The sequence below is a fragment of the Kogia breviceps genome, chromosome 16 (assembly GCF_026419965.1).
Source record: "Kogia breviceps isolate mKogBre1 chromosome 16, mKogBre1 haplotype 1, whole genome shotgun sequence".
NCBI classification, from domain to species: Eukaryota; Metazoa; Chordata; class Mammalia; order Artiodactyla; family Physeteridae; genus Kogia; species Kogia breviceps.
Window position 1 is genome coordinate 62,818,681 of NC_081325.1, and position 26,857 is coordinate 62,845,537.

Below are 26,857 nucleotides of genomic sequence, written 5' to 3' on the forward strand. Positions count from 1 at the left end.
TCTTTCCATTTAAAATAATTTTCTCTGCTGACTGTAAACTACATCCTATATTTCTTAGCTGACCTTCTTTACATCTTCTATTTCTTTGTGGAGACTTGCTATATTTTCATCTGCCCCTAGCAGCTTTGTAATTGCTGGTTCAAGCATTTTCATGATGGCTGTTCTCAAACCTTAATCAATTAATTCTAACACCTTTGCCATCTCGGTACTGGTGTCTGTTGATTATCCACACGCCCTCACCCCTTTACCTTTGACACCTTTCTGGTTTGGGGTTTGAGGAGTGGTTTTCATTTGAAACTCAGGTATCTTGGGTATTATGTTAAGAGTCTCTCGATCCTAGTTCAACCTTCTGTTTTCCTTGGCTTTCATTGATACCATCCCTGCAGGGGAAGGTACCACTTGAGTACTGATAGGTGTGGGTAAAAGTCCAGGTTCCCCACTTAGCCTGTTGCCACTGGGGGGTGGTTATTTCTCACTACTTCTGGTGGGTTCTAGGTCCCCATTAGGATTTCACTAACACCAGGAGACTGGGGGTGTCCTTATTACCACTGGGTGGGAGTGAAAGTCCCCACTCTCCACAAGGCTTTCTTGACACTCCCGGGAAGGGGTGGAGTCCAGACTCCCGCCATGGCCCCCACCGACACAACAGAGTGGGATGTCATTACATCCTGGCAGGGATAAAAGTCTGTCTGCTCAACTTTGTCTGACACCGCCCTGGCAGGGAACTTGAAAGTTTCATCACAACCTGGCAGAGGTGGGATTCTACACTCACCCCTTGGCTTTGTAGGGTTCCCACCACTTATCTTAAGAAATATTTAGAATCTAGACTTTGAACTAATTTATCTTTCAGAAGACCTTCTTTTCCTATCCAGTTGTTCTGAAGCATTCACAATTGACAGATACCTGTAAATGATAGGTTCCTAGTGCTTAGTCAACAACGTTTACCTCTCCACCTGCACTCATTCCTTAGATGATTGCATCAAATCCCATGCCGATGAATTACTTCTATGTTTCTTTGGCCTCCTAAGTTTCTGTCTCCAGCCTCAGCCTCTCTCCTGAAATCCAAACTCACATATATGTCTGCTTAGATGACATCTCCATTTTGACATCTAAAAGGCAAAGCAAATTTGATTCCTCTCATCTCTATTGCTGCCTCCCAGATTTGCTTCTCTCTTGTCTCCTCAGAAAACAGCAGCTTCATGCTTCAGATGCTCATGCTGGAAACTATGAATTCCTTTTTTTTTTTACCTCTCATACTGAATTAATCACACAGGAAATCTTAGAGGCTCAATTTTCAAGATACGTTCCTAACCATTAAAAAAAAAAACAAAACCCTACTGCTACCATCTGAGCCTAAGCCACCATCATTTCTCACCTGGACCACTGCAATAGCCTCCTGGGTCCTTGTTTCCAACCTCTTCTATTCCCTGAGTCTAGAACCACAAATGCTAGAGTAATTATTTTAAGATGGGAACCGAGTCCTCTGCTCGAAACTTCCAAAGTCATCGCGTTTTACTCACAGTAATGTACAAAGTTCTGCGTCAACTGCTACCACCATCCATCTTTTTCATACTGTTCTACCTCATTGGCCTCCCTACAGACCAATGGACAGGCCAAACACAGGATCTGCGCGCTTGTTCTACACTTGTAGAAAGTCCTTTTGCCAGATACCTTCGTTATTTTTTGTTCAGATCTCTGCTCAAATGTCTGTTACCTTATCAGAGAGGACATCTCAGATCTCCTAGCCTATTTTAGTACTCTCCCAATTTTCTTAATCTCATTCACCCTGCTTTGTCTGTTATCACCAACTGACATACAATAGTTTGCTTAGTCATTGCTTTCTGGTTTTCTCCATGGAAAGCTCCAGTGCCTAGAAGAGTTAGTGGCACGAGTAGGTGATCAATAAGTATTTGTTGATCAATTTAAAATTAGTCAAAATATTTATTACCACAATTAAGAAAAACTTTTTTCTCGTTAATGTATCCCCTGCTAAATACAGGAAAGATCAAATCAAAGATATATGTTTAACGTATAATGTTTCATCTCTCATTTTGTGTATCTCCTTTTTTTTCCCCAAGGAAGCATGCAGTTAAATTAGTACCAAATTATAACAGAAAACAAGTAATGATCATTACAGTCTTCTTTCATTGAAACGTCTACCTTCTTTTAAACAAATTGCTAGATATAGAGATTTTCCATTAAAATACTCTTTCTTATGTTATAGAGAAATAATAGGAAAAAGTAATGTTTCCAGAATTTAGAATCGTATGTTACTTCTGAATGAAATGTACATTCTGTTTAATACTTATCAGCAGCTTATGTGTTTTAATGGTAGGATTTAATTGTTTTGTTCACTTCTATTTCTTTGTGAACTGATAATCTCTTAATTGCAGATGGAGGCATTACTCTACGAGCTGCTAGAATTTGTTGTACTGCCTTTCTTTTCCCCCCAGATTGATTTTAAACTTTCTGGGAATTTCTGCTTGTTGAACATGAGTGAAATCTATTTCTGAAGTTAGAGTTCACTTTCTTCATGATAATTCTGAAAAATAATTGGGCATCTGCAAAAAGGATTTTTCTACGAAAATTTTCAGATGTGTCCAGTGTCCAATGATTTTCCTGTATCCTTAGTTAGAATGAAATTCACCCAATAATTTAAGAAAATCACAAATATTATTCTGCAAAGTACAAAACTCATACTTCCATACCTATAAATGTCTTTGTCTTATCAGGCCTTTCAGTTCTCTTGATTGCAATGATTTGCAGACTAGTTTTCTTGCCACCAGACTATGTAATTGCCTACCAATCCATCTCGCATTCTCTCTTTACAGCAGTGTTCCTTGATCTCAAAGTTTATCTTTCAGAGATACTCCAGTGGCTTTTAAATGTGCAAAGAAGAAAAAGCCTACATCTTTCACATGTCAAACAAAGCCATTCATGGGTTAACCCCCTTCAAGTTTTTCCAGCCACATCAGCTCTACCAAGCCTTGCAAGTACAGATTTTAGGTCTCTAACAACCCACACCTTGCAAGTATCTTATACTTTTACCTCAAGCACCTTTCTTTCTTGTCTAACTAGGAATGTTCTGTATATTTTTCAAGGCTGACTTAAAAGTCACTTTCCTTATTGAAGGAAAATTCTGAAAACTTTTCAGGTTTCCGACATTGCTTAGGTGTGAATAATACATAGATCCCATCTTCCTGGAGCTTCCAGGCTGTAAAGCCTCCTCCACCCACTTCCCTTTGAATCCCTCCCTGATCAGAATTAGATTAGGCTCCTGACTTAATCATAACAAGCTGAGTATATCGCTAAATTTATCACTAAATTCTGTACTTTTCCAGATAATACCTTCCCTTAATCTTCCATTTTATTCTTGAATCTGGCCCAATTTAGCACAGAGAAGATGCAAGCTCAGTGTTTGCAGGTTTGGGATCAAGAAAGTAAGACGTCATGAGAGATTGAAAGATTTGATTAACCATCTGAATTTTGGGGTTTTCCAAGGTAAAATATTTTTTAAATCTGTTAATTTGATAAAGAAAAAAATATTTAATAATTTCTTTGTGGGGGAATCTTATCCTTCAGTTAGGCAGAATTTGTATTGATGTGTGAGGTTCGAATATACTAAATACTAATTTAAAATAAAGTTGCCCTTTGTCAGCATTGACAAAAATAGAGACAAAATTAACTTATTTCTATGTGACGTTGTGGCAGTTCTGTCTAGGCTGAAAGGACACTGCCACATACTCCCTTTGTCCTCCATTTCTTTACCTTGAAAATGAGATACCAGCCAGTTTACCCATCAGGGTTTTTAATGGTCACAGTATTTGAAGGCTGTGAACTGAGTAATATTATTCATTTATGGTCCTGTCCTGCAGCTGTTGTGTTTTATATAACACAATTTGAAACAAAGAAGACAGAGCTCTTGAATAAGCTTCACTATCAAGTGCAACTAAGCCATTTCAGGAAATAATGGCATTTCACAGCAGAGGATAAAAAGCCTAAAGTGTCATTTTCCTCAAAGAACGAAGAGGTGAATAGCAAAAGAAGCTTAAATATTAACATAGTGACCAATAACTAAGTACTCAGCCTCTAAGAAAAGCCACGTAACTCAATTCTGCAGCTTAGTTTTCACTTCAAATAAGCCAATTGTGAGTCAATTATAGTATGTTTTATCAACAGATCCTTGTCTCTTTTTTTCCCTAAAGTAATCTAGAACAATAGAGCTACCAATCATTTAATGCCTTCTTACAGGTCACACTCGGAGGCTAATAACAAACATCAGGCTGGAATCTGTGGTCCAGCTAATCCTCAATCACCAAGTCCTCTTGCCCATTACACACCTTCAATCACAACTTCTGCGCCTGCTCCCTTCCTGTCCTTCCAATCAGCCTCTGTCTTGCTATAAACTTTATGCCTAAACTTTCTGGATAGGCTTTGAGCTGGGTTCTTTTATTAGGTCACATCCACAACAGTTAACAGTTCTAAAGCACAAATCTAATCATATCATGCCCCTGTTTAAAAAAAAACCTTCTTTGACATCAGTTTAAATCCGTTTCTAAAAAAATCATACAGGCTCTTGTTTACTTTCTGTACGTTTTAGTGTTCTTGATGAAATTCTCACTCATCACCAAATCAGCTTTCAGCATGTTCCGTGTGGCAGGCCTGAGAGATTTAATTCCTGCCCTCTTGGAGCTTACTTTTTGCATTCATTTCCTATTGCTGTTGTAACAGATTACCAGAAATGTAGTGGCTTAAAACAATGCAAATTTATGATCTTACAGTTCTGGAGGTCAGAAGTCCTGAAATCAAGATGTTTGAAGGACTGCCCTTCTTCTGGAGGCTCTAGGGCAACCTTTTGGGCACCAGGGACTGGTTTCGTGGAAGACAATATTTCCTCGGATGGGGGGGGCAGGGTGGGGGGGATGGTTCAGGCTGTAATGTGAGAAATGGGGAGCCACAGCTGAAGCTTCACTCGCTCGCTCACTGCTCACCTCCTGCTGTGCGGCCTGGCTCCTAACTGCTGGGGCGTTGGGGACCCCGGCTCTAGGCGACAATCCACTCCCTTGCCTTTTCCAGCTTCCAGAGGCTGCCTGCATTTTTTGACTCTGGGTTCCTGTCTCCATTTTCAAAGACAGTGGTGTAGCATCTTTAAATCTCTCTCTCTCACACACTCACCCCTTGGCTTCCATAGCCACAGCTCCTTCTCTGTCTCTAACTCTCATAAAGACACCTGAGATCACATTGGGCCCAAGAAATCCAGGATATTCTCCCATGTCATAAAATTCCTCATTTAAATCACATCATCAAAGTCTCTTTTGCCTCATAAAGTGACATAATCACAGGTTCTGGGGATTAGGACAGAGGAATTTGGGGTGGAGGAGGCCAGCATTACTGTATCTACCACCCTTGTTTAATAGAATAGGCAGATATTTGGTGACATTTTCACATTCTTTTTACTTGTCTACACTTTCCAAATTTTCTCATATTAATTTGGGGGGCTTCCCTGGTGGCGCAGTGGTTAAGAATCTTCCTGTCAATGCAGGGGACACGGGTTTGAGCCCTGGTCTGGGAACATGCCACGGAGCAACTAAGCCCATGCACCACAACTACTGAAGCCTGAGTGCCTAGAGCCCGTGCTCCGCAATTAGAGAAGCCACCACATCAAAGAGTGGCCCCCACGGGCCACAACTAGAGAAAGCCCATGAGCAGCAATGAAGACCCAATGCAGTCAAAAATAAATAGATAAAATAAATACATTTTTAAAAATAAATTTAAAAAGTTTTATCTGTTAAAAAAAAAAAAAAAGTTTTAACTGTAAAAATTATACCCTTTCAATCAATTTATCCAATGGAATCCAGAGTCTCCATCCTGATGTAGCAGAGACCCAGGCAGGCTGACTGTTAACACGCTGTCTTCTTGGTGGAAGTGCTGGCCCCGCACATGCTAGACTACACAGTAGGATACTTACAGTTCCCTTCACAGACTCTCCTTTGCTATACACCTCTGCCTCCTGCATAGAAACTGGGAAAGGTTTACCCCAGCTTTTCAATGCAGTAAATGCCCCGCACAAAGGTTATTCTTTTACTAGCTCTTCCCTGACGCTCTGGGGCACAGCCACTCTGCTGCCTTCTTTTTCCCTCCAGAGTACAGATTCCCCTTTTCTAGAACTTTACAGATTTATTTATGCCCTACCTTTGCCCTTGACCTCCCCATGAATTCAGGACAAGGATTCTGCCCTTGATTTTCTGTATCCGTAGCACTACCACTGAATAAAACTTTAAAGTTTGAGTTACTAAGCAAGGTTTTTCTGGAAAGGGTACACTCAAAAATACGTCTGCCAATGGATCCTTGAGGCCACAGGATGTCGCAAATTTATTGAACTACTAGGATGTTTAAATTATTTTCATGCGAATGAAGCAACGCCTGAAGGTTATAACACAACACTGAAAGTTCAGACTTTCTGGTCATATATTAAGGTGAATGTATACAAGCACAAAACATTTTCACAAGTATTTTGTCCAAATTCAAATAACCTGCCTTATTTGTTAATACTTATTTTTAATAATTTTTTTATTGACAGCTACTTAATGATATTATATATGTCTTACAAAGAATAGTTTCCACTTGTTGACTATTTGAGGTTGTATCTCATGGTGTGCTTTGTAATGTGTGGATTTCTAGACACGAATCCGGCTTTTAAAGGTATTATTTTTCTAAGAAGTGCTGCTGACATGACCTGTTCACAATTTGCTCTCTGCTCGTGTCCACCAGATTCAGAAGAACAATTCTTTAAAAGTTATTTCAATTTGGGTCTCTGTTAAGAGTCAATATTAATTTAGATTGGCCTACATGATGGGCTGAATCACATATTATTTATGAAACTGCTAACATGTACTTAATGCATGTGGCATTAACTCCAAAGGCATATTGTCCCAATGTTAGTTCCAATCCCACCCCACGAAGGAACTGGTGAATCTGGAAGATCTGGGGAAGGAATCATGTCTATTCTGGTCTCATTCACATCCTCTACTTTGATTATTTTGAGTTTTGCCACTGATATTCATCTGCATGCCGTGTAGGTCAATTTAAACAAGGTAACAGTATTCATATATTTTGTATTTATACTAAGTGTAGCCAGTTTTCTCTCTATCTGCATTCACTCAAAATGACAAAGTATAAAATTTGATCAATAATTTTAAAAGCACTTTAATCCTTGCTACTTGTTTGCCTTTGTTAGCAACTATGAAATACTAGAACATAAAAGTGTAACTCTTCTCTGCGTGTGTGTGTTCATATATAAATAACTTCCCTTTCCTCTCCTCCTTCTACGCTCTTCTTTCTCTCTCCCCCTCTTCCTCTTGCTCAAATCAACTATGCTTTAAAGCTGGGAGAGGTTACGTGGATTAGCCTGATAATTTAGTTAGAAGAAAGTAACTTCTTTTTTTTTTTTTTTTTGGTGTTAGGCGGGCCTCTCACTGCTGTGGCCTCTCCCGTTGCGGAGCACAGGCTCCGGACGCGCAGGCTCAGCGGCCACGGCTCACAGGCCCAGCCGCTCCGCGGCATGTGGGATCTTCCCAGACCGGGGCACGAACCCGTGTCCCCTGCATCGACAGGCGGATTCTCAACCACTGCGCCACCAGGGAAGCCCAGAAGAAAATAACTTCTAATTTGAGTATCATCTAGGGAAAAAAATAAAACATTGACTCTACATTTATTTCCCAGGTTGTATTAGCAATGATCCTTCTCTTCTGGAGTAGCAACAGTTATGGGTTTTACTATTCAATCTATTTTTTAAATCTACCACATATGGATGACAGCTACTCCTCTGTGAAGTCTTGTGGAATCACAAGAGATCTAAGGCTTTATAAAAAATATACAAGTTCAAAATATTAATTTATCAGCTGACCCAGAAGTAACTGGTCTCCAAAAGATGATACAAATTAACTAAAATTTAATGACAAACTCATAAATCAGATAGCTAATTTATTCATTGTATTTAGAAATAGTAATGCCAAGTGTTTCAAAACACAAGTATTACTAAGCTATCTCTTTACAGAAGATAACCTCTTCTGCACTAATTTTAAAATTAGGAAGTTGACAGTTGAAAGTCGTCAGTGAACAAAGTTAAGCAATCTCTTTTATATCCCCAAGCTACAAAATTTTCACCTTTATTAAAGATGGATTAATTAACACAGTGGTATGTCTATTAAGTGGACCATTATATTCCAGTCTGTTTACTGTACAATTTCCATTCATTTTACTTTTCTGGAAACACAGTTAATAAATATTATCCTTTAAATCTACCTGGCCAAAATTCCTTATAGTTCAAAATTTGAATCAGCAAAATATTTATTAATCATTGCTACTATGTCTTAGTTTAACTTATAATTCATTTAATGCCATTGCATTCTAGTACCTGAATTTCATCAAAGCGCTCTCGCCAAGTGACAATTTCTAGTTTATTTCTGAGGTTTTGCTAACAGGTAGTTCATAAAACTTAATATCAAAGATAATGCACGTTAGCTTAAAGTTCGGGGGGGGACGTTTTCTGAAAATATCATTATAATCTTGAGTCCAGACTCTAGTGCAGAATCTAGATTCCAGATTACACCCTCTTGGAAAATCCAAAAACCTCTCCATGTAAAACACACTTTGTGAAAATATTGATTATGATTGTCTTTAGATAACAGCAACAGGTCACCAGCAAGATGACAACAAGCAAAAAAACCATGAAAATATATTGTCTTAGAATGTCAGTCACTTGTTAAAAATGAAATTATTTTATCCACGGTGGGCCCTTCTTTTAAAGGAATTTTTTTTAATTTAACAAACATAATTTTGAAAAAAAAAAAAACCTCTAACTTATTTTACACGTTATATGAATCAACATCTTCATTCTTTTAGACAACTTATATAAGTAAAGGGAATTGACACTTGACATTAGACAACCTAATATAAATGCACACTCACATACAGACACATCTTCGCGTCAACAAGTTTATGACAGGGTTTCCCTGGTGGCGCAGTGGTTGAGAGTCCGCCTGCCGATGCAGGGGACGTGGGTTCGTGCCCCGGTCCGGGAAGATCCCACGTGCCGCGGAGCGGCTGGGCCCGTGAGCCGTGGCCACTGAGCCTGTGCGTCCGGAGCCCGTGCTCCGCAATGGGAGAGGCCACGGCAGTGAGAGGCCCGCGTACCGCACACACACACAAAAAAAATTTGACAATTTTGATAGGACTTTCCTTAACTAAATAGCTATGATGAATAAAACTACGTATTCCTTACATCAGAGTTATTTAACCAAGACAATAATGTAATAACTGAGAAATATATAAGTCCATTTCAAGTTTCTTTGGCAAATCAGAATTCTGGAAGCCAATAAAGGGATTATGTAAACATAATGCATTTCTGGAAATTTACACTTTAGCTGCTATAACAAATGGTGCTTTTTTTTAATGTTCTTTTTTATTTTAAAAGAATACAGTATCTTCAGAATATATATACATATATATTCAACACATATATATGTGTAAATATATGAATTTATATATATTCATTCCATTTCCAAAGTTCACAAACAGTTATTGCTAAACAATTTGCCCCCTGGTATCTGTGGGGAATTGTTTCCAAGACCCTTGAGGACACCAGAATCCCTGGGTGCTCAAGCCCCTTATATGTAATGCAGTAGTATTTTCATGTAACCTTCACACCCCACCCGTATACTTTAAATCATCTCTAGATTACTTATTATACATGATACAATGTAACTGCTATGTAAAGAGTTGGAAATACAATGTAAATACTCTGTGAATAGTTGCCAGTTTGTGGCAAATTCGTTTTGCTTTTTGGAACTTTCTGGAATTGTTTTTTCCAAATATATTCCATTCATGGTGTTTGAATCCAAAGATACAGAACAAACATGGAGGGCTAACTGTATTTCCTTTTATTTTTTTAGAGTCATGTAGTTTACATGATAATGTGGTAAATTTTAAAATTAATTAATATTTTTCTGGGTATCTGATAACTTTCTCTAAATACTTTAAAATTTCTTCATGAATACAATGTGCATACCATATGCACCACACTCATCCAGAAATCTGAATGTTATATGCACAAATATAACGGGCACTCAGAAGAGTATAATTTTTATCTATTTCTCTGTATAGATGTGTTTAGTAGAACCCTATGGTACAGAACAGCCACTGCCAAATAAATGTTTCCAGCTCTTCTATATAAATAAGAAAGCACTGAGTGTTTAATGGAACCATTTGTAAAATTAACATTGGGAGGAACATTTCTCTTCCTACCGCTATTTCGCAGGCTCCATGCTGAATATCACCGATAAAGGCAAGTGGGGATATGTAAAATAAATAAACTAAAGATGACATTATTAAGAACTTCACACAAATTTTTGTTTCAATGGCAAATTCTCCTGGGCATTTAAAAATATTTACAATATTAACTGTGACCAATAAACAGAGGTAATGTATCATAGCTACAGCGTTAGGAGCTGCTGCCAGCTAAGGATCAACTAGAAATTGAGACTGAGCAGCTGTGATGCTGCAGAGCAAGTTAATTACAAATAATGCATATAAAATTAATTTCCACACAATTTTCAGGGGCAATATTATTATGTGTTGAATACAGTGTAAAAGGCATTCTGGCCCATTGACTTATGAATGAATAAATGGAGGAAAGAAAGAAGGAAGGAACAGAGGGAGGGTGCGAGGGAGAGAGGAAGCAAGGAAAGGAATCACAAATTTACCATCACCATTCATCTCCCTGTGACTCTGAACAAGTTTTCTTTGTTTATTTTTTTTTCTTTTTTTTCCTTCCCTCCTTTCTTCCTGACATCCTTCCACAAATCCTTATTGAACTGCTTGCTGCCTGTGTCTTGGGTATATACTAATGTACAAAGGAGAATGGGTCATGCATCTATGGGACATCTACTCCAGAATAAGGATGCACATAAACAAACAAGGTAATTGCAGATCATGCCAAGTTCTATAGCGAAAGTCCAGGGATGTGAAGACCATGCGGAACAAGGACTGTGGCATACCACCGAGGAGGGTCTGAATAGGTGAGTTTTGACCTGAATCCTAAAGAATATGAAAGGAGAAAGACTTTCTGACAACAGGAGGCACTATCATTGTGACTTGAGAGAACATTATGTTCAAAGACGCTAAGGTGGCCAAACACGTTTATCACGGTGAAATGCTACGTAATAAACTGCTTTTCTTTTTTCTTTCACTTTTCATGAATATAATCAATATCCTATTAACTCTACTGTGACTAAGGACTGGTTTGTTTCTGGTTACCATACCCCAAATCTAAGGTATCAAAGGCAACTCTGAGCTTCAGGCATTGCTATAACCATAAAATATTATGGACTTTATATTAGACTTACTTGTGAATGTCTGTGATTCATAGCTTGAATTTTAGAGATGAAGTCAGAGGCCCCATTTAGCTATGGTTTCATTTCACTTTCTAGCAAAGGATAGAAAGTATAAGCAAGATATTTGCTTAGAAAATAACACAGTATCATCAGAATATCATACAGAAACCAGATTATCAATGAGCCTCAATATGGTACTAACATCTTAGTAATATTATTGCAGTTATTTCATGTATTTTATATATTAGCTACCAAACAGTTCTACTGTTCAGTTATCATCATATCAAAGAACTCATGCTGGTTTATATCCCTCTTCTTTCAGCACAAACTGCCCCTGCTCCCATTTTCTAGCTGGTAAATTCCAAAGCATGCTTCAGGTATCACCTGCTCCACGAAGATTTCCAGTCACCCCCTCTCCTCTCTCATGCTTCTCTCTAGACCTATTAGATACCATTATCAATTGATTATACAATGTTATTCATCTGCTACGTTAGACTACTGAACATTTTGATTGCATTTAGCAGGTCATATATATTGATTGATTTAATAAAATGTTCATTGATGTTGGGAAGAAATGTCCTATGGGAGATCTTCCCTATTCTAATCTCTGGACGGTCAGTCACAGTGATGTGAGAACCACTGAACTGAAAATCTCTTATTTTTAAACTCTTCACTTTAAATAAAGGGACTTTTAAACAGCCTAGATTTGATTGTTCAAGCTCTAAGAGCTAAACTGTTAAAGATAGAGATACCAAAAATGAGGGGTTGGATGATTTAATGACCCTCCCCTTCCCAATAAAAGGGCCAAAATCCATCCACATTTTCTGGTGCCATTTAGCAAAGAAATTAGATGCTATAGGCCAAAAACAAGAATAAAACTTAGATATTTTCTCAAACTTTGGGCTTCCTTATTTTGTATTTGTTTTGCCCCTATGTCTACTTCCCTGTTGAGATTAAAGGTGATGCATCATATGACATCTTAAAAGAAAATGAAAAGAGGCTAGAATATTGGCTCTTCAGAGAGAGAAAAGAGTGAACTCAGAATTCAGCTTAGAAAGAATGTCATACAGGGAAAATTTTAATTTTAAGAAAGAAAATGTACTAGAAACATATTTTACTTCTGCGTAAATGTAACTGGAAAAGATCATTCCTTTTAGTAGTTAAAGCCAGATCTTTAAAACATGCTTGGTATAATATCCCTAATGAAAGAGGAATTATTTTTAAAAGAACAGAGAATTTAGGACAAAACTATAATTAAATTCCTCTTACCCAAAAGCAAAGAAATGCACAAGGGTGTTTCATGGGAAACATCAACTGTTCCAATAGCAAAGAATCATTGACAATTTGGGTTGAAATGTTTGGTCAATTCAATGAGTTCCTTTCAGTCAAAAGAAAGTCAATCAAACAAGTAGGTTGTTTTACACTTAGAGACAGAACTAATGTCACCATAAATTTGAGTGAATGAAAGCGCTCTGCTATAATTAGTGGGTATGTCTTGCTCCCAGATTTTAAGTGAGTATCTATTATGTAATAATTTGGCTAATGTTTATGAAGAAAGTTGTTCTGCCACAAGACTGCTAAGTTTAACCATGATGAAAACTACCAAAGAGAGCGTGACTAATCATTAAACTCATAGATGTGAGAAGATTCACTGCATTCAGAAGTCTGATTTTTGCATAATATTAATGAATGGGTTGATAGTACAGTCTATCTAAAAGGTCACTTCATCTGTGACATTCCTTTGGTAATCTTCCCATCAATATTAAGACAAGAGTAGATGTCATACTTGTGTGTGGTTTACTTTTAAAAACATTTAGCAAAGGCCAAGCCATTGTAATTCTTCTAGCCACTCAATGTAGAAGGAAACTGGAGATTATTTTTATCTCCCTTGAGCAATGGATCAACAGATGATGATGCTTTCACAAGTCAAACTAAAATATGAAAAACTTACCTAGGGCTCTTAAAATACATCAGGATGCCTTGAAAGAATTGATCACTTTCTAGAAGCATATATTCTTACAGGCAACAAGCCCAAACAAATATGATCCAAATACAAATATGTAACAGAAATTATTTAAAACCTTATTAAATCATTTATATATTTAATGTCTGATTCCCCTCTCTTCTCCAGTCTGAAAACATGTGAAGTGATCCTCCAGAAAAGACAGCGTTTCTCATCTTTTGTATATGGTTAAACATAGGGCATGGAGGAATGAGAACCATTAACTTATTTTCCATATCCCTCTACCCAAATTGTTAAGTTAGCTCTTGTGTTTGAAGTATTTTTTTTCCTACAGAAGAATGTAGCTGAGAAAATTAATCTTCTTAAGTCATGCAACCACGAACATTTATAAGAGAAAGAAAAGAGCTCATGTCACATCTATGTGGAGTTGAAATTATCATGGCAGGATAAAATCATTAACTGCAGTTCTCCATGGAATATACAATCAGTCAAGGAATCCATCACATAGTGGTTTGGTTTGTTTGTTGAAAGCCATGTGAAGTGATCTTTCCACCAGTCATTTGTTTAGTCCATTAAGAGGTCACAAATGTATATTGAGAGCTGGTAAGATATGGTGGCTAAGAACATAGTTCCAGGAGACAGACTGCCTCTGTGCAAGACCCAGCCTGCAATTTATTAGCTATGCAACTTCAGACAACACTTCTCTGTGCATTACCAACCTCCATGACCATTTCTTCATCTGTAAAATGAGAACACTAATAGTACTTGCCTTATAGGGTTGTTGCATGGATGAAAGAAGGTATCATATGTTAAGGGCTCACACAGAATCTGGTACATGAGAAGTTTTGTGTAAGTATGAGTTTTCATTTCTGAGATTACATGTGCTTCCTAGGTCTCAATTACTCAAAAAATTCATCTTTCTCAAAATATGGAGAGTAAATGTTCCCCAGGGATGAATGATGTAATACTGAATTGGAATATGTATTAGAAATTGGTAGCACTGATTCCAAATGTCAATAATTTGGCCAATTGACCTATAATGATGATATAAAATGTTTACACAAGTAAGCCATGGCTTTTCACATGAAGGACATTATAATCCCATAGTGAAAAGAAATATAGTTGATTATAATAAAATGCAGGATATAGAAAGTGCCAAATAAAGGCACGGGCATTATTTAATTCCAGTGACCTTTCAAAGTTTTTTTTTTTTTTATTTGGATGAAATATTTGGACTGAAAGATGTGTATGATTTTGGCAGGTGGACCTGCTTGGATAATGTAGTTTTCCTGTGGCTAAGGAGTCAGAGAGGTATAGTAGATGATTAGACAAATAGATTAGGTCTTGCTTGGGAATGTCAGGGAACTTAGATGCTGCCCAAAGGAGACTGACATATATTGAGATGAGAGAGCCAGTGGAAGTGTTTAAACAGAGCACAGATAAAGTTGAATCTGATTGTTAGAAATATAATATTGGCAGTAGTATAGAGAATTATGTGAAACTTTTGGTAAACTATTGTTGTAAAATAGTGCTTTGAATTTATGCTTTGAACTTCCACATCTACTCCAAACACAGTACAGAAATTATAAAATAAAATTAATAAATAATAAATACCAAATGTAGCCACATTCAAAAACAAAGTAATACTCTCTGGATCAGAAAAGGAACAAAAACCCAGAGTGGTGAGAACTCTGACATTAAGCTTCAATCCACTAGCATTTTGATCCAAATGCATGAAGAGTTATTTCATTTAGTGAAATAAGTCCGAGAAAGACAAATATTTTGTGTTTTCACTTATATGTGAAATCTGAAAAAAAATGAGCAAGTATGACAAAACTGAAACAGATTCACCAATACAGAGAACTGGCAGTTGCCAGAAGGATGCAAAATAGGTGAAGGGGATTAAGAGGTAAAAACTAACATTTATAAAATAGATAAGTCACAGGGATGTTATGTGCAGCACAGGGAATATAGCCAATAATATTGTAATAATTTTGTATAGTGCATAATCTATAAAAATATTGAATCACTATGTTGTACACCTGCAACTAATATTGTAAGTCAACTATACTTCAATAAAAAATAAAAAGCAAACTAACTAATTTTCCCTTCTCAAACACTCTAGAAAATCTTCAATAGGGAGAATTGAGGATTCCTTTCAATTTCCAGGAAGAAAAAAATGGAAACCAAAAAAGCACTGTATTCTGTCTGCATCAATTTAGTAAAATTATGAAAAAGCAGAGAAAGTGCCTGCCTTTGCACTTGTGGGGTAGTGAGGAAAACAAGGACCATGGGCATGGTGCTGGAGTACAGTCAGACTCACTGTTCTACGTGGGTAGCCAAAGAACCTCACTGTTAACTGGAAAAAGCCTGAACACGGCTACCCAGCTGACTGGAACTTCAGCTTCTACACAGGTAAATATACCTGAAGAAAGCATGAAAAGCCACCTGGATGGAACTTGGTCCAAATTAATCTTTTACAAAGTTTATGCAAGGGAAGGAGCACTCAGTGAACAATTTGGAACTGATTATTGGACTTGAAGCAGACGGAATATTGAATTCAACATAAGCTCCCTACAATAATACTCCCAATGGCAGAAGAAAAATTAAAAGAAAAATGACCAACAAAATCACCAGTTGAAAAATAAATTCACTGTCAAAACGGAAGAGTAATTAGAAACTGTCTTTCAAATATGAAAGTTATGACCCAAAATTATAAAAGTAATAACACATTGCTTTAAAAATGATAAATTTTGAAACAAAACATAGACATATTTGAACCAAGAGGAAGTGGACCAAAAAAATTCCCTTAGAAAACCAGGAAGTTAAAAAGTGTAATTATTAAAATGAAAACAAAATTAAATGCATACAATTAAATTGATCTTAAGTCAGTCAAAGGAAAATAGTAAGTTGTAAAATAATAAATGAGTAATGTAGGATATAGTAAATTTTTTAATGAAAGACTTTTTAAAATTTTTAAATGAAATAAATATTTTAAACTTAGAAAACAGGTTAGAACTGCCACAATATGTTTAATAGGAGAGAAAAAATTGGATGGTAGAAATAATAATATTTTAAGAATGATTGAGAATTTTCCAGATGTAAAGAATGACATGAGGTTTTTGATTAAAAGTGCATATCCATTGCTGACGAGCATGAGAAATAAATTTATGCTTTGATATTGAATTTAAATATAAAACACTAGAAAGGAAAAGAAGCGGTATTACATAATAAGATAAAGGAAGAAGCCAGTGAGAACATATACCAATTTTGAATTTGTGTGCTCCTAAAACCATAAATAAATGTTTTTAAAACTCATGAGAAATTACAGGGAGATATAGGAACATGTCAAAATATCTCTCTCAGCTGATGATAAAACATGTAGGAAAAAGGTCTACAGGGATACAGACAATGTGAAGTCAAAAACCAGCAACAACAACAATCTCTTATAAATAGAGAAACCTGAATTCCACAAATATAAAATATATGCTTTTTTTAAAGCATGCATGGAACCTTAACAAAAGTTGACCACATAATAGATGAAAAAGAAATATGAATACATTTCAAAGAATGGTGACCACATTTTTGACAGTGATGACACTGAGAACTTTTCTAAAGCTTTCTATATTGCTTTCTGATTAGAGGATCAAAATATCAAGGCCAATAATAATGAATGTCAATTTGCTAACTAAATGTAAAACCTGTCTTCAAAAACATAATTGTAGAACTCAACAAAGAATTTCAGCCTTCTATAGATTTGTGATCACTTAAAATATGAAGACCTTCTGTTACTGTACTTTTGACTCATTATCCTGTTTCTTGATTTACTAACTTTATTAATCTGTTTCTTGATTAACCTGTTTATTAACCTGTTTCTTGATTTATTTTCTCATCTCTAAAATAAGGCAATTCAAATACATAACAGGAGTCCTTCCAATTCAATAATTACATGACAATGCATCTTTTATTCTTTCAACTGCTATATTTTCTCTTTTGTTTCTTATGCAAATAGTTTGCCTTCCTTAGGGGGTACCAAAAGAAGATAGGTTTGAGGATCCGATAAATCTCACCTTGAATCATGTTCTGTCACTCACTAATTGTATAAATTTACATAAGCCATTTATGCTTTTGAGCTCAGCTCTTCCATCTCTTAAAGGAAGGAGAAAATAAAATCTATCTCAATTTTCAATGATGTGAAAATGTTTTGAAAGTTCAATCATTGTTACCAAAAAAATTATAGAGTAACTACTAAGTGCTAGGCATTAAATGTGATAGAAAGATACAGTCTAGACTATGGAATGCATAGTATTAATTCCTTCCCTTTCAGTCCTCACCTTTCTCCCCATCTCTCTTAATAACTTTCAGTACTAAATTCCTACCCCTAAACACTAGTATATCATTCAGCACCAGCAAGCCATGCTGCTTCATGTGTGTTAGACCCGGCATTCACAACAGTACTGAGGAGAAAATCTCCCCCTCCCCAGGAAAACTGGACACATGAGCCTAAGCATAGTTTTGTGGTTCTATCAAATTCCAATATCAGACAGAGTTTATGGATATTTGTTGAGCATCATAATATGAAAGGTAGTCAGCAATTTGCAGGACACAATAGTCAGCAAAAGACAGGCACTTTCTCTGCTTTTTCATAATTTTACTAAATTGATGCAGACAGAATACAGTGCTTTTTTGGTTTCCATTTTTTTCTTCCTGGAAATTGAAAGGAATCCTCAATTCTCCCTATTGAAGACTTTCTAGAGTATTTGCGAAGGGAAAATTAGTTAGTTTGCCTTATGTGATGATAACCTATGCTGTAATTCAAGCAAATTTATTTTGCAGGATATAAAAATACAAGGTATTCAGACAGGAATATTATCTCAGCTGTTTGTGGAATTTTCATATCTGTTTTTAATTTAATATTTAAATTTCATACTAGATATGAAATATGATTCCCTTGTTGCAATTTTCAACTTTTACAAAGGAAAAACCTAACTTTTGGATTAGGCTGTGGCAAATTTTCCTTTTCATGGTATTGAAGTATTTCTAATTTATGGTCAGATGGCTATTAAACAAACCAAAATACAAAACACTCAAAAATTAAAATGACAATAATTATAAATACACATTGCCACAAGAAAACTCTAAAAACTTCAGATCTAGGGACATATAGACTGAAAGTGAGGGGATGAAAAAAGGTATTCCATGCAAAGGGAAGTCCAAAGAAAGCTGGAGTAGCAATACTCATATCAGACAAAATAGACTTTAAAATAAAGACTACCACAAGAGACAAAGAAGGACACTACATAATGATCAAGGGATCAATCCAAGAAGAAGACATAAGAATCGTAAACATAAATGCACCCAACATAGGAGCACTCCAATATAAAAGGCAAATACCAGCAGCCATAAAAGGGGAAATGGAGAGTAACTTTTAACACCCCACTTTCATCAATGGACAAATCATCCAAACAGAAAATGAATAAGGAAACACAGCCCTTAATGACACATTAGACCAGATGGAATTAATTGATATTTATAGAGCATTCCATCCAAAAGCAGCAGAATACACATTCTTCTCAAGTGCACATGGAACATTCTCCAGGATTGATCACATGCTGGGCCACAAAGAGAGCCTCAATAAACTTAACAAAATTGAAATCATATTAAACATCTTTTCTGACCACAATGCTGTGAGATTAGAAATCAACTTCAAGAAAAAAAAAATCTAAAAAACACAAACACATGGAAGCTAAACAACATGCTACTAAACAACCAATGAATCACTGAAGAAATCAAAGAGGAAATCAAAAAATACCTAAAGACAAATGAAGAGGAAAGCACAACAATCAAAAACCTATGGGTTGTGGTGCAAAGAGTTCTAAAAGGAAAGTATATAGCAATACAATCTTATATCAGGAAACAAGAAAAATCTCAGATAAACAACCTAACCTTACACCTAAAGCAACTAGAGAAAGAAGAACAAACAAAACCCCAAGTTAGTAGAAGGAAATAAGTCATAAAGATCAGAGCAGAAATAGATGAAATAGAGGTGAAGAAAACAATAGAAAAGATCAATGAAACTAAAAGCTAGTTCTTGGAAAAGATAAAAAAAAAAATTGATAAACCTTTAGCCAGACTCATCAAGAAGAAAAGGGAGAGGGCTCAGATCAATAAAATTATAAATGAAAAGGGAGAAGGTACAACGGACAACACAGAAGTAAAAAGGATCATGAGAGACTACTATTTAAAAGCACCTACACGCCAATAAACTGGACAACTTAGAAAAAATGGACAAATTCATTAAAAAAGTACAATCTCCCAAGACAGAACCAGGAAGAAATAGAAAATATGAACAGACCAATCACAAGAACTGAAATTGAAACTGTGATTTTAAAACTCCCAACAAAAAAAAGTCCAAGACCAGATAGGTGAATTCTATCAAACATTTAGGGAAGAGTTAATACTTATCCTTCTGAAACTCTTCCAGAAAATTGCATGGGAAGGACTACTCCCAAACTCATTCTGTGAGGCCACCATCACCCTGATACCAAAACCAGACAAAGATACTACAAAATAAGAAAATTACAGGCCAATATCACTGATGAACATAGACGTAAAAATTCTCAACAAAGTACAAGCAAACTGAATCCAAAAATAACTTAAAAGGATCGCATACCATGATCAAGTGGGATTTATCCCAGGGATGCAAGAATCTTTCAATATCTGCAAATCAATCAGTGTGATACACCACATCAACAAATTGAAGAATAAAAACCATATGATCATCTCAATAGATGCAGAAAAAGCTTTTGACAAAATTCAACACCTTTATGATAAAAACTCTCCAGAAAGTGGGCATAGAGGGAACCTACCTCAACATAATAAAGGCCATGTATGAGAAACCTACAGCTAACATTATATGCAATGGAGAAAAGGTGAAAGCATTCCCTCTAAGATTAGGTACAAGACAAGAATGTCCACTCTCACCACTTTTATTCAACATAGTTTTGGAAGTCTTAGCCACAGCAATCAGAGAAGAAAAAGACATTAAAAAATACAAATTGGAAAAGAAGTAAAACTGTCACTGCAGATGACATGATACTATACATAGAGAATCCTAAAAATGCCACCAGAAAACTACTAGAGCTAATCAATGAATTTGGTAAAGTTGCAGGATACAAAATTAATGTACAGAAATCTCATGCATTCCTATACACTAATGATGAAAAATCTGAAAGAGAAATTATGGAAACACTCCCATTTACCATTGCAACAAAAAGAATAAAATACCTAAGAATAAACCTACCTAAGGAGGCAAAAGACCTGTATTCCAAAAACTGTAAGATTCTGATGAAAGAAATCGAAGATGACAGAAGATGGAAAAATATGTCATGTTCTTGGATTGGAAGAGTCAAAATTGTCAAAATGACTATACTACCCAAGGCAATCTGCAGAGTCAATGCAATCTCTATCAAATTACCAATGGAATTTTTCACACAAGTAGAACAAATAATTTTAAAATTTGTATGATTTTAAAATTTGTATGAAAACACAAAAGACCCCGAATAGCCAAAACAATCCTGAGAAAGAAAAGCTGAGCTGGAGGAATCAGGCTCCCTGACTTCAGACTATACTACAAAGCTACAGCATGGATCTGGCACAAAAACAGAAATATAGATCAATGGAACAGGATAGAAAGCTCAGAAATAAACCCACACACCTATGACCAATTAATCTATGGCAAAAGAGGCAGGACTGTAAAATGGAGGAAAGATAGTCTCTTCAATAAATGGTGCTGGGAAAACTGGACAGCTACATGTAAACAATGAAATTAGAACATTTTTTAACACCATACACAAAAATAAACTCAAAATGGATAAAAGACCTAAATCTAAGACTGGATACTATAAAACTCCTAGAGGAAAACAGAGGAAGAACACTCTGACATAAATCGCAGCAGTATCTATTTCAATCCATCTCCTAGAGTAATGAAAATAAGAACAAAAATAAACAAATGGGACCTAATTAAACTCAAAAGCTTTTGCACAGCAAAGGAAACCATAAACAAAATGAGAAGACAATCCACAGAATGAGAGAATATATATTTGCAAACAATGCGACTGACAAGGGATTAATCTCCAACATTTACAAACATCTCATATGGCTCAATATAAAAAAAAATCAAACAACCCAATCAAAAAATTGACAAAACACATAAATAGACATTTCTCTGAAGAAGATATACAGATGGCCAAGAGGCACATGAAAAGATGATCAACATTGCTAATTATTAGAGAAATGTGTATCAAAACTACAATGAGATATCACCTCACACCAGTCAGAATGGCCATCATCAAAAATAAATTCTGGAGAGGGTGTGGAGAAAAGGGAACCCTCCTACACTCTTGGTGGAAATGTAAGTTGGTACTGCCACTATACAGAACAGTATGGATGTTTCTCACATGTGGAACTAATTTTTTTAAAATGATACAAATGAACATATTTACAAAACAGAAGCACACTTATAGATATAGAAAACAAACTTATGGTTACCAAAGGGTAAACGTGGGGGGGGAGGGGATAAATCAGGAACTTGGGATGAACACACGCTTACTACTATATCATAAGATAGATGACTGGTGGGGACCTACTGTATAGCATGGGGAACTCTACCCAATATTCTGTGGTAACCTAGATGAGAAAATAAAAAAGAGTGAATATATGTATATGTATAACTGAATCACTTTGCTGTACACCTGAAACTAACACAACATTGTAAATCAACTATACGCCAATAAAATTAAAATATTTAAAAAAGAAACCTAAAAATAGACTGACCATATGATCCAGCAATCCCACTCCTGGGCGTATTTCTGGAGAAAAACATGGTTCAAAAAGATATGGGCTTCCCTGGTGGCACAGTGGTTGAGAGTCTGCCTGCCGATGCGGGGGGCGTGGGTTCGTGCCCCGGTCCGGGAGGATCTCACCTGCCGTGGAGCGGCTGGGCCCGTGAGCCATGGCCGCCGCTGAGCCTGCGCGTCCGGGGCCTGTGCTCCACAGCAGGAGAGGCTGCAGCAGTGAGGGGCCACGTACCACAAAAAAAAAAAAAAAAAAAAAATATGCACCCCAATGTTCATTGCAGCTCTGTTTACAATAGCCAAGACATGTAAGCAACCTAAATGTCCATCAACAGAGGAATGGATAAAGAAGATGTGGTACATATATACAATGGAATATTACTGAGCCATTAAACAGAATGAAATAAAGTCATTTGCAGCAACATGGATGGACCTGGAGATTATCATACTAAGTGAAGTAAGTGAGACAGAGAAAAACAAATATCATGATATTGCTTACAGGCAGCATCTAAAAAAAATGATACAAATGAACTTATTTACAAAACAAACAGACTCACAGACCTAGAGAACTAACTTATGGTTACCAGGTGGGAAGGTGGCAGGGAGAGATAGACTGGGAGTTCGGAATTGACATGTACATGCTGCTATATGTAAAATAGATAACCAGCAAGGACCTACTGTATAGCACAGAGAACTCTGCTCAATATTCTGTAATAATGTAAATGGGAAAATAACTTGAAAAAAAATAGATGCATGTACATGTATAACTGAATCACTTTGCTTATACCTGAAACTAATAAAACAATGTTAATCAACTGTACTCCAATATAAAATAAAAATTTTTTAAAGAAATAAAAGTAACTTTATGATTTGTATCTATTAAATGTTCTATATGAACTCCAGTCCTCAAATATGTAATATGCTTCATCCTTCACCTCTTCTTTGCTTTGTCTCTAAGAAAGTTTGCGTAAAAGTCATCAGGAATAGGTCAATTAGAAAGACCTTCAGAAAAGATTCCAATTATGCTTTCTTTAGCAATCTGTTGAAATATTTAGCAAGACTTGTTATCGGACTTACACTTTTCTTTCAGTGAAACAAAAATCCCTTTGTAGCTTACTTCCTCCTTCCTAGAGTAAATGAGGGTGTATAAATGTCTTTGACATATACATAAGTGGGAAGGTGGCTTGCCTCGTGCTGATTTCACATACTCTAAAATCTCTACTGTCCAGAAAACCTTCCTCTCATCCACTTAAAAATCTCTGATTAAGCTACTGTGTCCAAGGGAACACATATTAATATACAATGTTTATATGTTACATTATACATTGCTCTATATATTCATTCATCCAAAATTACTACATGCTTACATGAGCCATTGTTTTTTTTAATTCCATGACCATATTAACACATGATAGCTAATCAGATAATCTTAAAATTTTTTTTGAAAAGATGGCACGAGAAATGCTGCACATGATATTTAAAAATTTGCACTGGAACAGGAGGAAGGAAACAGAAATGTTTTTAAATGTTTTAAATGAATGTTTCATGAATGTTTAAATGTTTTTAAATGTTTTAAATGAATTTAAAGGCACAGGTATTGAAAATGAAGTGTAAGCAAAATCGGGTAAGAAATGAGGGGTGATAGGTGGTAATGCGTACCACGTTTCAGAGGGATCCTTTCAGTGGATTTCTATTTTATAATTGTTTTGGCCATCTTATTGTTGGGTCCTATAAAAATGTCGGGGTTTGATTGTTAGCCCTGACACTACCATGGAGTCATTCCAATAAAAATAAATACCCACCCTCTCTACCTACATGTTTTCTAAATGCATGTCTATTAATTTCCCCTTTTTCCTTGCCATTTAACTGTAGATAAGTATGCATTCAAATAATTTGTGCCATCAGGGAAGAGAGGAGAAAGTAAAGAGAAATACAGATGACAGAACATCAGCTGCCATGGTTTACATTTCCCATCACTTTATATCAAGTTGCTAGAATTTAAAATTTGTCCTGACTAGATATGTTGGCCAGTTCTACCTTAGTATCAATTCCAGTTCCAGAGACACGATAGCAGCTCTGGATCTTCAAATATATCCAAAACCAAATAACCACTCACTCTTTTTTCCTTGCACACAAGGTAAAAATCACCAAACCATTTACTTTGATCCAAGTATTCAGTTTATAGCATGTTCGAAGCTTCCACACTTCTGACAAAAATATCCTTCTTTCAGAAGTAAGGGCTATGTGTAACCACTGTCATTTTAATCACTGGTATTCACTATGGGATTTACATCAATATACTTTCTTCTCAGAACCAAGACGGGCACACCACCATCGCTCCTCTGACACACATTCCATGGTCTCTCCTCACTTCCTGAAGATATGAAGGTCATTTAATAAGAACCAAAGGGCAATCCTTCCTTCAGTCATTTGCTCAAGCCTAACCCTAACTATACAGCCTGTGGGATGTCTCCTTGTGAGATAACACATTTTACAGCAATGTGTAGAATATGAAAGCTCTGTCCAAACAGTCAGTATCATGTTTTTGACAGAAGCATGTCTTAATCTTCTTAAGCGTGACTTTCCACTAACTAATGAACCCTGTACAACTGGAATAACCAACACTTTAGTGGGTGTTGCTTCCCCCTTTTGGGGAAAGATAAGAGGTAGTTTAGAAAAGAAACAGAGGTGAAGAATGATATAGATACAAGTGGTAAAGGGCCCTATAATGCCCATTTCCCTCAATTTGCAGATAAAGAATCTTAAGCAATTTAATGACTTCTTCAATGATACAGAACTAGTTAAGAGCAGAACAAGAATTTAACTTTGATGTTCTCAATTCAATACCCTAGTTTGGGTTACTTTTTTTGAGGAGGGTGAATAAATGTCAAATTTTCCAACCCTAAAATAATAATTTTAGTATTATTTTAGCCATTTATAATTCCCTTAAATGATGACCTTCCTATATTCATATTATTGTAAATGTCAACAGTTACTATTAGAAAGATTGTAAGGTCATTTCAAAATTTATGAAACTATCTCTAATTAATCTTGACTTCCAAATGTGACAAAAGAAAGAAAAAAGAGAGCTTTTTTGTATAGGAACATCTACCAAAATTGTGATTAAAATTATATGTATGTGTATGTATGTGTGTGTGTGTGTGTGTGTGTATAAATGAATGTATATACATTTACATACCTAAATGTCCTAGCATGTAATATCTCTCTGCAATCTCTCTAAACCACTTTAAAGATTAATGCCTTTCAACACACTTGCTTTGGTTAAATATTACTTATGACAATTTCAGAATATTTGGGATCTGACAAAATGAATACAGTTCAAAAACATTCACATGTCTACACGATGAGTGGGACACAACATTTTTACCGAGTTATTTGGTGACTGAGGCTCATAATTTGAATACTGCCAAAGAATTTCCTGGAATGTGGGCTGGAATATTCTAGCTTTTGAACACATTCCCCAAAATGTTAAGTACCTTTGGAAAATGTAAAAGGAAATGTTGTCACTTCTTTGTTTAACTTGGTTCGAAAATTTTTTGAAAACCACTTTCCTCAATGTTAATATTTATTAAGCAAATAAAAACTATTCTACTTTAGAGCCAACATAAAAATGGTACTCAGGAAAGTGTGTCTAAATTTATTTTAATCGTTAGTTAAATGTTTTATGGAAATAATGCTGAGTTGAACACTGTATCAATAATGTACCACTAATATGGCCTTTCCATGATTATGAATAATCAGATCTCAAAGCATAAATTCATCAACCTCAAGTAATATGGCCTAGTTCCTTTGCCTTAAGCAATTAAACTATTCAGCAGAGATGATTCTGTAAGATCTTAATTTTTTAAAAATCTCCATATTGGAAATTTCATAAATTTCTTTCAGAGCCCAATTCCCTTTAAAATAGAGAAGTTTTTTCTTTTGTGTAATATCTACATACTTATTGTAGTATTACTGTATAAATCTCTTGTTCTATTCTCCTTGAAATAATTATTTATAAGCTAAGGTCTTGCGTTAACAGCTTTGTCTTCTCTAATTTTATATAACCCTACATTTTTAACTTTTTCTCGTAGATTTTATTCTTCAACCTTTTATGTTCACTTACTTTGATCTGAAAAGACCACAGAATCTAATTTTGTATTAAAAGGATTAATATCATCATATCGGAAATTAATAAGGGGATGATAGGTATTATATGGCACAAGCTAATTTATTTATTGTTTCCCTTAACAATGGTTCATTCAGCATCATGTAGATACCACATTCATATTTTCACCCCAAAATGTAATCTATTTTGACTCAGAATTGTGTATTCTAAACCAGTAGAAGGCAACGCAAAGACTTTTCTGAACAAGAAGGCCAAAGTTTGGTCTTTAGAGGAAATGAAGTAGTGGTATGAACAGCTGGTGAGAACTCAGATTCTCCTGAGAATAAAACTACTTTGGGGCCCCTGGATTTTCTCTACCCATTAGGAATTCCTTGCATTAATCATCTTGTAGTTTGTAAACAACAAAATCCATATGAAGTACCCTACAAAATACTTAAAGTAAAACACAAATATTCTTGTCCTTTAATATTTACTTCTAAAATAGATGATTCTTAGAGCCCTCAAGTGACAAAAGTGC

At 35.8% G+C, this 26,857-nt stretch overlaps 1 protein-coding gene across 1 annotated transcript in view; it reads left to right on the forward strand.

Moving 5' to 3' along the window:
• Positions 1 to 26,857, forward strand: part of GPC5 (glypican 5) — a 1,282,790-nt gene that overhangs the window by 1,188,867 nt on the left and 67,066 nt on the right. The gene's annotated exons all lie outside the window — the stretch shown is intronic.